Source organism: Bombina bombina, chromosome 8 (assembly GCF_027579735.1).
Source record: "Bombina bombina isolate aBomBom1 chromosome 8, aBomBom1.pri, whole genome shotgun sequence".
NCBI classification, from domain to species: domain Eukaryota; kingdom Metazoa; phylum Chordata; class Amphibia; order Anura; family Bombinatoridae; genus Bombina; species Bombina bombina.
Window position 1 is genome coordinate 126,637,276 of NC_069506.1, and position 13,826 is coordinate 126,651,101.

The following is a 13,826-nucleotide window of genomic DNA, read 5'->3' on the forward strand; positions in this document are numbered from 1 at the left end:
AGGAGGTCAGGGGGAGTAAGCTGGGCGGCGAAGGGGGAGTATAGGTTATCTGTGACGTAAGTGTAGGCAGTCGGTGGGAGGTAATGAGGCGATGCAGGGGGAGTGACTTAGTTATAAGCATTCAGGGGGAGTAAGTGGGGTGTGCTAGTGGAAGTAGCCTGCACTTTAATTTGAACACATTGACACAAGATCGATATGTTCAAAGCAGCAAAGTGCAGGTTGAGAGGAGGGTAGCCGCCATTGCTCGGACACGCCCCTTTTCTTTGGATATTTAGACAGACCGTCGGGCTTCGATGCCGAGGAGGCCATTGAAACAGTTTCCCGATGGTCTGTCTATGCTTTGAATATCGGGGCCTAAGACTGGACAATGCTATCTATTTTCAGCTACCTTACATTAATTAGTTCTATGAAATCAACGCAATATTATCAGTAAAGCTTATTTTCCAAAAATGTGTTAATATTAAGAGGACATGCCAATAAATTGAGAACTAACTTTTCAACATCAGAGCAGAGTCCTATAGTAACACTTTTTGTAGGTCTGTGTCATACTGCAGAAAAGTACATTCCTTTGTTTAAAAGCTGGGAATGCTGACGTCTGAAATAATCTCTTTGTTTTTCTAATTCCTCCCTTGCAGAACTGCCTGAACTTTCTTACTGGAATTTTAATTTTAAGTGAATGCCAAAAAAGATTTGAGGGAATTTATTAACTTAATTTAAGGGTGAAAACAATGTAACAACACATGTAACAATGATTGGGAAAGATATGAGCGTTCAGACTTTAGCCTTTAGCTTTTGTACTGTGCATAGACGTATAATTACATTACTGTGGTGCATCAAGCAGCAACATTGTTCAGAAATCATAAAATTCATTCATGATCACATACGATTTTGCCTTTTTTATATGCTTGTAGCTAATCTTATTTGTGGCTGTTTGAAGATACATTATTAAAAATACTTATCTTATACGTGCCTAGTTACATTGCAAAAGATTTGTAGTTTAGGAATACTGAAAACATTTTTTTTTCTTTCATAATTCAGATAGAGCATGCAATTTTAAGCAACTTTCTAATTTACTCCTATTATCATTTTTTCTTCGTTCTTTTGGTATCTTTATTTTAAAAAGCAGGAATGTATTTTACAAGCCGGCCTATTTTTGGTTCATCACCATGGATAGCGCTTGCTAATTGGTGGCTGCATTTAGCCACCAATCAGCAAGCAGTACCCAGGTGCTGAACCAAAGATGAGCTGGCTCGTAAGCTTTACATTCCTACTTTTCAATTAAAGATACCAGGAGAACAAAGAAAATTTGATAATAGGAGTAAATTAGATAGTTGCTTAAAATTGCATGCTCTATCTATCTGAACCATGAAAGAAAAAAATTGGGTTCAGTATCCATTTAACAAAATATGAACGTTTCCCGCAAAGTCAGAGCTGCTGGGGAAATGCCCACTAAATACAGTAGAATTGCTTAAAGGGACACTCAAGTCAAAAGTAAACTTTCATTATTCAGATAGAGCATGCAATTTTAAACAACTTTTCAATTTACTTCCATTAACAAAATGTGCACAGTATTTTTATATTTAAACTTTTTGAGTCATCAGCTCCTACTGAGCATGTGCAGAATAAATGTGTATGCATTTGTTATTGGCTGATGGCTGTCACATGGTACGTGTATGCATTTGTGATTGGCTGATGGCTATCACATGGTACGTGTATGCATTTGTGATTGGCTGATGGCTGTCACATAGTACAGGGGGAGTGGAAATAAAGATACATTTTAACATTGTCAGAAAAAAACTAAACAACTAAAGGGAAATTAAAGTCGGAACAGCCAATAGAATGCGAGCTCAATCTGATTGGCTGATTGGATCAGCCAATCCGATTGAACTTGAATCTGATTGGCTGATTCAATCAGCCAATCAGATTTTTCCTACCTTAATTCCGATTGGCTGATAGAATCCTATCAGCCAATCGGAATTCGAGGGAGGCCATCTTGGATGACGTCACTTAAAGGAACCTTCATTCGTCGGGAGTCGCCGGAAGAAGAGGATGGATCCACGTCGGCTGCTTCAAGATGGTCCCGCTCCGCGCCGGATGGATGAAGATAGAAGATGCCGCCTGGATGAACATGTCTACCGGTCCGGATGTCCTCTTCTTGCTGGATAGGATGAAGACTTCGGAGCCTCTTCTGGACCTCTTCTTGCCGGATAGGATGAAGACTTCGGACCCTCTTCTGGACGGATCGGTGATACTCGGCGTGTTGAAGATAAGGTAGGGAGATCTTCAGGGACTTAGTGTTAGGTTTTTTATGGGGGGTTTGGGTTAGATTAGGGGTATGTGGGTGGTGGGTTGTAATGTTGGGGGGGGGGTATTGTATGCTTTTTTTAAATGCAAAAGTGCTGTTTACTTTGGGGCATGCCCCGCAAAAGGCCTTTTTAAGGGCTGGTAAGGTAAAAGAGCTGTTAATTTTTTATTTTAGAATAGGGTAAGGCATTTTTTTATTTTGGGGGGCTTTGTTATGTTTTTTAGGGGGCTTAGAGTAGGTGTAATTAGTTTAAAATTTTAGTAATATTTTTTAATTTTTAGTTTAGTTGATTTAATTGTAGATAATTGTAGGTAGTTTATTTAATTAATTTATTGATAGTGTAGTGTTAGGTTTAATTGTAACTTAGGTTAGGATTTATTTTACAGGTAATTTTGTAATTATTTTAACTAGGTAGCTATTAAATAGTTATTTACTATTTAATAGCTATTGTACCTGGTTAAAATAAATACAAAGTTGCCTGTAAAATAAATATAAATCCTAAAATAGCTACAATATAATTATTCGTTATATTGTAGCTATATTAGGGTTTATTTTACAGGTAAGTATTTAGCTTTAAATAGGATTAATTTATTTAATAAGATTTATTTTATTTCGTTAGATTTAAATTATATTTAATTTAGGGGGGTGTTAGGGTTAGACTTAGCTTTAGGGGTTAATACATTTATTAGAGTAGCAGCGAGGTCCGGTCGGCAGATTAGGGGTTAATAAGTTTAGGTAGGTAGCGGCGACGTTGGGGGGGGGCAGATTAGGGGTTAATAAATATAATATAGGGGTTGGCGATGTTAGGGGCAGCAGATTAGGGGTACATAGGGATAATGTAGGTTGCGGCTGTGTGCGGTCGGCAGATTAGGGGTTAAAAAATTTAATTATAGTGGCGGCGATGTGGGGGGACCTCGGTTTAGGGGTGCATAGGTAGTTTATGGGTGTTAGTGTACTTTAGAGCACAGTAGTTAAGAGCTTTATGAACCGGCGTTAGCCCAGAAAGCTCTTAACTCCTGACTTTTTTCTGCGGCTAGAGTCTTGTCGTTCTAACGCTCACTTCAGCCAAGACTCTAAATACCAGCGTTAGGAAGATCCCATTGAAAAGATAGGATACGCAATTGGCGTAAGGGGATCTGCGGTATGGAAAAGTCGCGGCTGGAAAGTGAGCGTTAGACCCTTTCCTGACTGACTCTAAATACCAGCGGGCGGCCAAAACCAGCGTTAGGACCCCTTAACGCTGGTTTGGACGGCTAACGCAAAACTCTAAATCTAGGTGTTAGTTTGAATTTCAAATGAGCAGTAATTTATTTATAACAATTTTAAAGTTAGTTCTATTTTCCAACCCATTGCATCATGTGACAGTCATCAGCCAATCACAAAATGCATATATATATATATATATATATATATATATATATATATATATATATTCTGTGAATCTTGCACATGCTCAGTAGGTGATGGTGCCTCAGAAAGTGTACATATAAAAAGATTGAGCACATTTAGATAATGGAAGTGAATTGAAAAGTTGTTTAAAATTGTGTGCTCTATCTGAATAATGAAAGTTTAATTTTGACTTGAGTGTCTATTTAAAACAGAAGTAAATTAGAGTTGTACACTATCTGAAAATTAAAAGTTTAAAGTGATTGTCAATTTTCATGGATTTGAAAACATATTCCTGTAGGCAATCCTTATATTAACCTAACCACCACTATACATTTTTTATAAAATTAATAATATGTTGTTTATTTTTTATTTGAAATATCCACGATTCACTGTACCTGCTCCTCCCACAGTTTACTTCCTTATTTTTAGCCATATAACGTATACAGCGGTCCCACCCGCTGTTTACGTCTCGTCAATGCGCGCTCCCGTTTTCATTTCCCATTGCGCATGCGTGAAATGCTGTTTCCGCTGTCAATCAACGATAGTATTCATTGAATTAATACATTCAATGAATACTATCGTTGAGAAGAGAAGGAAAGGATCTGCTATTCCAGCCCGTAATACCACCAATTAAAAATACAATTCAAAATTCGTGTTAAGAATAATAATTAAAATGTATTTTCGGAATTCAAACACTATTGGTTTGCAAACTAAGCTGTCATTAAAAAATACGGAGCCCTTATACTGATGTACTTACCGAGTGGTACAGTAATTCAGAAATGACAAGGCTCCGTAAATTAAAACTATTGCGCATGCGCAAAATGTGCACAAGCGTAAAAGGAAATCGTCTGAACATGATTACAATGCAGGCGCAAAAAGGAGTAGTTATGTCATCGTAAGGGGGTGGGTCCCCCTGTGGTTAGAGCATTGATTGGTTAGTAAGACGTCAATCAGAATGACCAGAAGTAGGTGCGCGTGCCGGGTGGAGGATAAAAATAACGGGAGCCAACGATAAAAATAAAAAAAGAGGTATATAACAACAATATGGAAAATCGATAAATGAAACTACTATTTATTTTTAATACACATTAAGGGTAACGTTTGTCAGGATGCGCACTTTACATTTACTTTAATTCAGGCTTTTGTGTCCCTTTAAGGCAGACAAAAGCTAATTATGCTATGTGTTTTGGACTTATAACTGGACTTCATTATTTTACAATCTTGAAAATACCAGTTTGCAGGCCAATACATGTAATGATATATTATACTTTTTCTATAATTTTTTAACACTTTGGGGCCTATCTATCAAGCTCCGAATGGAACTTGACGCCCAGTGTTTCTGGCGAGCCTGCAGGCTCGCTAGAAACAGCAGTTATGTAGCAGCGTTCTAAAGACCGCTGTTACATAACCCTGTCCGCCTGCTCTGATGAGGCGGACAGGAATCGCCGGAATTCAATCTGATCGAGTACGATCGGGTTGATTGACACCCCCCTGCTGGCGGCTGATTGGTCGCGAGTCTGCAGGGGACAGCGTTGCACCAGCAGCTCTTGTGAACTGCTGGTGCAATGCTGAATACGGAGAGCGTATTGCTCTCGCATTCAGCGAGGTCTTGCGGATCTGATCCGCACTGTCAGATCCGGCCTGCAAGACCTATGATAAATAGACCTCTTTGTGAGAAATGCAGACTGCAGTAACAAACCACCAGTCCCTGGGGTTATCAGGGGATTCAGGGTACAAAAAGCCAGAAATGAGATGTAGTTCAGATAATCACATTGTATTTTTATTATATAATTACTTATGTGTATAGCATCAGGAGTTAAATGTATGTATAATACTCATGGGAGAATAATAGGGAGCTTATGGTACTTGTTGCCTTATGTCTTGCATTATAGGATATGTGTTGGTTATATATCAAGTCCTTGTAATACACACTCACTGGTCTTCTTAAAGCCCAAATGTTTTAATGTATACAAATTACATAGAAACCAAAAATGATGTTTCAGTGAAGATGTTTCTTCATCAGACCAAATGTGACCCAAAATGTCACTATTGTTTTCTATATCTCAATAAACATTTGGGACTATAAGAAGCCCGGTGAGTGCATATTACAAAGATCTGATATCTGCTTTTTGCAATACTGCAATCTGGAATCACAGTTCTTTTGGTTAGAGTGCTAGGTAACATGTGACATCTATCTATCTATCTATCTATCTATCTATCTATCTATCTATCTATCTATCCACCATATATTTATCTATCTATCCACCATAAATGTATCTATCTATCTATCTATCTATCTATCTATCTATCTATCTATCTATCTATCTATCTATCTTTCTATCCATCTATCTATCTATCTATCTATCTATCTTTCTATCTATCTACCTATCAATCATCTATCTATCTATCTATCTATCTATCTATCTATCATCTATCCACCATAAATTTATTTTATCATCTATCTATCTATTCACCATATATTTATCTATCTATCCACCATAAATGTATCTATCTATCTATCTTTCTATCCATCTATCTATCTATCTATCTATCTATCTTTCTATCTATCTACCTATCAATCATCTATCTATCATCTATCCACCATAAATTTATTTTATCATCTATCTATCTATCTATCTATCTATCTATCTATCTATCAATCTATATCTATCTATCTATCATCTATCTATCTATCTATCTATCTATCTATCTATCCACCATATATCTATTTATCTATCATATTGTTGCCTGTCTGTCTGTTATCTATATAGATATCTATCTTTCTATATCTAACATTCATTTATATTATGCAATACTATAATTATGCAAATTACAAGTAACCTATCACAGTCATAGTTGGTCTTAACATTGCAAAAGGAGAAGTAGCAGGTACTCAAATGTAGGTAAACAATTCCAAACTTTATTCCAAACTTGTGTGGAAGATTAAAAAGGTTCAAAGTCCACAAAAAAGGCACAAGACATGCAGGGCCGTCTTTAACACAGTACAAAAGGGGCAGCTGCCCAGGGCCCAGTCTCTGTTGAGGGGCCCAAGAGTCCTAAAAAAAAAAAAAAAGATTTTTTTTTTTTTTTTGTTATGGTTCATACCAGACAGTTGATGTGACACGGGGAACACACACATTCAGTCCTAATACTGTCACAGCCAAAAGTACTCTTCTTATATATTTAAAAAAAAAAAACTGTGCCAGACCGTGCCGGTGTCATGTGACATGCCAAGCTAGTACCATGTGCTGATTTAGATGTGCACTTTGCAGCACTGAATGCAAAGCCCTAACTCGGCATCCAGCCATTCCCACTGCATCAGAAAAGGTCCTACTGGGGTTACCACTGTTACCAGGTAACTGCTCTGGTGGTGGGGATTGTTTCTGGGTAGGGCTGACTGTAGGCGCATGCAGCAGAAAGCTGGAGTGGCAGGCACACAAGGATTTGAGCATCTGTGCAGCTGCATACACTACTCTCTTCAGTCTTGAGGCTGTGTGACTCATCTCACACTGTATCCATGCAGCCTTGGGCAGACAGCATCCAGTCTGCTGGTCCCCTTAGCCCTGCTCTTTCTGCTGTGGCCCTAAGATCAACTAACTGAAGTTTGTTAGAGGAACAGTGCTTTGAAGAAAGGTGTCAGTGGGAAGAATAAGTGAGTGCACACACGCCCCTCCCAATGTAGCATTGTCTAGTGCAGGGTGAGAGGGAACTTGTTCCTAGCAAATAAGTGACATGTGCTGCTGTGGCTGATGTATAGTGTCATGCTGATACTTCACACATTAATGTAAGGTTTATTTTTATAGTTTTTGTTTTCACTGTCGCAGATTTTACAGCTTCCCATATTAGTTCTGCTGTTCCAGTCAGTAAACTTATATTTGTCTGCACCTCCATGCTTCCTCCTCAGTCTTTACCTTGCTTTGCTCCTGTTGGCTGCCCTAAATCTCTTTAACCAGCTAACCTCACACCAGAATCACATTCAAAAGAATAATAAATGAATCCACAGTGGAAGAATTTATATATTTATTTACTTATAAGTACTGCTTAGGTCCAGTTTCAAATATTGCAATTTATTTCATTTTTTTAAAATGATTAGCCCAGCAGTGGATGATCCACTGCTGGGCTAATCATTTTTAAAAAATTATAAAATAAATTGATTTAGTTGTTGTTTTGGGATGTTGGGGTGGAGAGCGAAATTGCATTGGGTGTGGGGGGGGGGGGCAAGAAATGTTTTGCCCAGGGTCCAGTCAATATTAAAGACGACCCTGAAGACATTACACAGGCAGACATACAGGTAACGTCTAACATGTTTCGTGCCCCCTACAGGTGCTTACTCATAGACATGGTCTTAACATTTCTACCAGATTGAGAGAATGCCAAAGGACAGCAACTTAGATGACCAAAACAGAATCAGATATGATGACCATATTACATCCAGCCCAGGAGGGTTTAACCTAAGAAGACTCCAAATCCTGCTGCATCTCACAGGCTACGTATACTGTATATATTTTACTATAACTGATTCATTACCTCACACATGACCCCTCACATAGGAAAATTACTGCAATATAATATACCTTCTCTTATTTTGTTTGTTGTTGTCTCTCACTACGTTATGTCTCTCACTAAGGGCCCAGGTACTGTCGGGATCATTTTTTTCATATCAGAGTAATATATGTTATTTGATACCTGATAATAATAATAACTAAAAAGTTATCTACATTTCACATTGCACATTTTTCTTTTTTCCTTATACTGTGGTAATTTGTCACATTTCTAAATGCATCACACATTGAGGCCTATTTCTCATATGTCTGTCGGACCTGATCCAACAGTGCGCATCAGCTCCGACAGACATTGCTGAATGCGGAGAGCAATATGCTCTCCTTATTTAGCATTGCACCAACAGTTCTTGTGAGCTTCTGGTGCAACGCCGCACCCTGCAGACTCCCGGTCAATCAGCCGCACAGAAAACACAGTCGGCTATATTATGAGTTTTGCGTTAGGAGTAAAAAAGCCTCATAACGCTGCTTTTTCACTATCGCTGCTATTACAAGTCTTGTAGGTATAGCTGTACCGCACACCTTTTGGCCGTCACGCAACATAACTACCTCACTTTTTAAAAAGTCATTTTTCAATGGGACTTCCATAGCACCGGTATTACGAGTTTGCCTGTCCGGCCAAAAAGTGAGCAGTACAGCCCATAACTACAAGATCCATACCGTAAACTGAAAGTCAGTAGTTATGGGTTTTACGTTACAAAGTTGTACCAAAAACTCATAACTAAAGTGTCACAAAGTACACTAACACCCATAAACTACATATCAACCCCTAAACCGAGGCCCTCCCACATCGCAAACACTAAAATAAACTTATTAACCCCTAATCTGCCGCTCCGGACATTGCCGCCACTATAATAAACATATTAACCCCTAAACCGTCGCACTCCCGCATTGCAAACACTAGTTAAATATTATTAACCCCTAATCTGCTGTCCCTAACATCGCTGCAACCTACATTACTGTTATTAACCCCTAATCTGCTGCCCCTAATGTCGCCGCCACTATACTAAATTTAGTAACCCATAAACCTCTGGCCTCCCACATCACCAAAAGTAAATAAAAATATTAACCCCCTAAACCTAACCCTAAGTCTAACCCTAACCCCCCTAACTTTAATATAATTAAAATAAATCTAAATACAAATTACTATTATTACCTAAATAATACCTAATTAAGACTAAATACAGGTGGCCCTCGTTTTACAACGGTTCAATTTACACCGTTTCAGAATAACAACCTTTTTATCCAGTCATGTGACTGCTATTGAAAAGCATTGAGAAGCAGCGCATTTATTAAAATAGCCAGTAGGTGGAGCTATCCGCTTGTGTTGCAGCAAAGCCAAGCAAGCTGAAATTAATCAGTTTAACCAGACCTGAGCTATCGAGCAGATTTCAAAGGAACAAGATCTTCCTGTCTATAAATCAGTCCAGATTGGAATGCATAGAAAGAACTGTTTGCAGAAAAATGCAAGTAAAGTCTGTGTTGTGTGATTATTTTATTAGGTTTATAATGCTGTTTCGCATTTAAAGTCTTCATTTCAAAGCTTTAAAAATAATGTATTAGGTGTTACTTATGACAATTTTGAGAGGGGCCTGGAACCTAACTCCCTCACTTCCCATTGACTTACATTATAAACTGGGTTTCAATTTACAACAGTTTCGATTTACAACCATTCCTTCTAGAACCTAATCCTGGCGTAAACTGAGGGTTACCTGTACTTACCTGTAAAATAAACTCTAAGCTTGCTACAATATAACTAATAGTTACATTGTAGCTATCTTAGGTTTTATTTTTATTTCAGGGGCAAGTTTGTATTTATTTTAACTTGGTAGACTAGTTAGTAAATAGTTATTAACTATTTACTAGCTACCTAGTTAAAATAAATACAAAGTTACATGTAAAATAAAACCTAACCTGCCTTACACTAACACCTAACATTACACCAAAATTAAATAAACTACATTAATTAAATACAATAAAATAAATTACAAAAAAAATGATTGGGGCAGCAGATTAGGGGTTAATAAGTGTAATGTAGGTGTCGGCGATGTCAGGGGCGGCAGATTAGGGGTGTTTATACTCGGGGTTTATGTTAGGGTGTTAGGTTTAAACATAAATTTTCTTTCCCCATAGGAATCAATGGGGCTGCATTACGGAGCTTTACTCTCCTTTATTGCAGATGTTAGGCTTTTTTTTTCAGCCGGTTCTCCCCATTGATGTCTATGGGGAAACCTTGCATGAGCACGTAAAACCAGCTCAAAGCAGCGCTGGTATTTGTGTGTGGTATGGAGCTCAATGCTGTCATATTGCCCGCTAACGCAGGTTTTTGGAAAACCTGTAATAGTAGCGCTATTAAAGGTGAGAGGTGGAAATAACTTGCAAGTTATTACCGAGCCGCTCATAACGCAAAACTTGTAATCTGGCCGAGTAAAGATATATTTTTTACCTCTGTGATTACCTTGTATCTAAGACTCTGCAAATTGCCCTCTTATTTCAGTTCTTTTGACAGACTTGCATTTTAGCCCATCAATGCTGACTCCTAGGTAACTCCACGTGCATGAGCTCAATGTTATCTATATGACACACATGAACTAATGCCCTCTAGTAGTGAAAAACTGTCAAAATGCATTTAGATAAGAGGCGTCCTTCAAAGTCTAAGAAATTAGCATATGAGTCCACCTAGGTTTAGTTTTCAACTAAGAATACCAAGAGAACAAAACAAAATTGGTGATAAAAGTAAATTTTAAAGTTGTGAATCATGAAAGTTTACTTTGGACTTGACTGTCCCTTTGATAAACAAATTACAAACAACAACCTTAATGAATATTGTAGAAATGAAAGAAAATAAATTGTGACAAATGACTAATTGAAAACAATATTTTGGCCTGTGCACATGTATGTGAATGCTTTAGAACACCCATGGGCAGCCGCTGGAGACACCCTTCATTCTATCCAGTGAGAATACTTTAACATAAAAAGCAGACGTGAATATTTTACAACTATAACCAATTTCTGACTTAAACCATGGTTCTCATTTTATATGTGAGATATCATTTATTGGGCACCTCAAGCAACTATAGATGTTAATGGCTGGAATGTCCACAAACAAAATGGTGGAAAATATGGTGAAATGATGATCAATTAATTTCAAACATTATCCCTTATTATCCCTTTACAATAAGGCCCTTTGGCAACCTCATGAACATCTATCAATCTAGGCCACTCATCCTATGACATTATTTAGGTAATATCAATTTGCACAGATTCTTTTTACAACAGTTCCTACAGGACGGGACCTGGGTGTAACCTGGGGATACCAGTGTTTATTTATTTTTAAATAGTCTTGGGCACTGTAATGCATAATATGTGTCAGGCAAATACATTATAGGGACCTTTACACACAAATCACTAAAGCTTGCTTGCTATACAAAGTGTATCTCTTTGTTATAAATGTTTTTTCATTGCTAAAAGTTTCTCACGACTGCTGTCCGCTCTGGTGTTCATTCTTGACAAAGATATCTTACATTTTCAAGATAGTTATAAACAATTATGCTTTGTCTTATTATAAATGAACTAGTCCTAAAGTTTGTGTACACAGGCCATTTTTTGCAGCACAGTGGTTCCACCCCTTTCTCTTTCTCTCCCCCCCTCTTTTTTGCTCTCTCTCTCCCCCCCTCTCTTTTGCTCTCCCTCTCTCCCACCTCTCTTTTGCTCTCTCTCCCCCCTCTCTTTTGCGCTCTCTCTTACCATCTCTTTTGCTCTCTCTCTCCCTCTAATTTGTGCTCTCTCTCCCCCTCTCTTTTGTGCTCTCTCTCATCCCCTCTCTTTGGCTCTCTCTCTCCCCCCTCTCTTTTACTCTCTCCCCCCCTCTCTTTTGCTCTCTCTCCCCCCTCTTTTGCCCTCTCTCTCTCTCTCCCCTCCTCTCTTTTGCTCTCTCTCCCCCTCTCTTTTGCTCTCTCCTCCCTCTCTTTTGCTCTCTCTCCCTGCTCTATTTTGCTCTCTCTCCCCCTCTCTTTTGCTCTCTCTTCCCCCTCTCTTTTGCTCTCTCTCTCCCCTCACTTCTGCTATCTTTCTCCACTCTCTTGTCTTATTATAAATGAACTAGTCCTAAAGTTTGTGTACACAGGCCATTTTTTGCAGCACAGTGGTCCCACCCCTTTCTCTTTCTCTCCCCCCTCTTTTTTGCTCTCTCTCTCCCCCCTCTCTTTTGCTCTCCCTCTCTCCCACCTCTCTTTTGCTCTCTCTCCCCCCTCTCTTTTGCGCTCTCTCTTACCATCTCTTTTGCTCTCTCTCTCCCTCTAATTTGTGCTCTCTCTCCCCTTCTCTTTTGTGCTCTCTCTCATCCCCTCTCTTTGGCTCTCTCTCTCCCCCCTCTCTTTTACTCTCTCTCTTCCCCCCCTCTCTTTTGCTCTCTCTCCCCCCTCTTTTGCCCTCTCTCTCCCCTCCTCTCTTTTGCTCTCTCTCCCCCTCTCTTTTGCTCTCTCCTCCCTCTCTTTTGCTCTCTCTCCCTGCTCTATTTTGCTCTCTCTCCCCCTCTCTTTTGCTCTCTCTCCCCCCTCTTTTGCTCTCTCTCTCCTCTCCCCCCCTCTCTTTTGCTCTCTCTCCTCCCCTCTCTTTTGCTCTCTCTCTCCCTCCTATTTTACTCTCTCTCTCCCCCCTCTCTTTTGCGCTCTCTCTACCCCTCTCTTTTGCACTTTCTTTGCCCCTCTCTTTTGCGCTCTCTCTCTTCCCCTCTCTTTTGTACTCTCTCCCCTCTCTTTTGCTTTCTCTTTTGCTCTCTCTCCCCTTTCTTTCGCTCTCTCTCTCCTTTTGTGCTATCTATTGGCCATGCCCACTCCCGCCAGATCACGCCCCCACCACGGTCGCTCCCGTCGCCCACGCCCCCATCAAGCACTCACCTGGCCATGCTATTCAAGCACGCACCTGGTCACACCCCCACTACAGTGCTCCCATCCAGCCACGCCCCCCACCATAGCCACTTTTGTTCACACTCTCTGCTGCTCAAGGCCAGGTATGTTTTTCCTTGTGCAATCTCTACTGCGCATGACTGCATCTGACAAACATGCCTGGCCTTTTATTATATAGGATAGTGATTTTCTTTTTTGCTAAATAATCAGAGAGAGACTGACAATGACTCATTTATTGAGAAATAAAAACTATAAACTTGTGAACCTCTGCAATGAACAACATCATGTGTCTTGCACATTTGGAAAGATTGTGACCCATGTTTATCTACACGGAGTATCTGCTTTGAGATGTGAGGCTCCTCTGTTTTGTTGTTTTGCTTTAAAGGGACAGTAAAGTCAAAATTAAACTTTCATGATTCAGATAGGGCATGCAATTTTAAACAACTTTCTGCTCATGTATTCTTTGTTGGAAGCTAAACCTAGGTAGGCTCATTAGCTGATTTACAGTATCTCACAAAAGTGAGTACACCCCTCACATTTTTGTAAATATTTTATTATATCTTTTCATGTGACAACACTGAAGAAATGGCACTTTGTTACTATGTAAAGTAGTGAGTGTACAGCCTGTATAACAGTGTAAATGTGCTGTCCCCTCAAAATAACTAA

At 39.2% G+C, this 13,826-nt stretch overlaps 1 protein-coding gene across 1 annotated transcript in view; it reads right to left on the reverse strand.

Moving 5' to 3' along the window:
- CLDN19 (claudin 19) overlaps positions 1–13,826 on the reverse strand; it is a 109,008-nt gene that overhangs the window by 60,760 nt on the left and 34,422 nt on the right. The gene's annotated exons all lie outside the window — the stretch shown is intronic.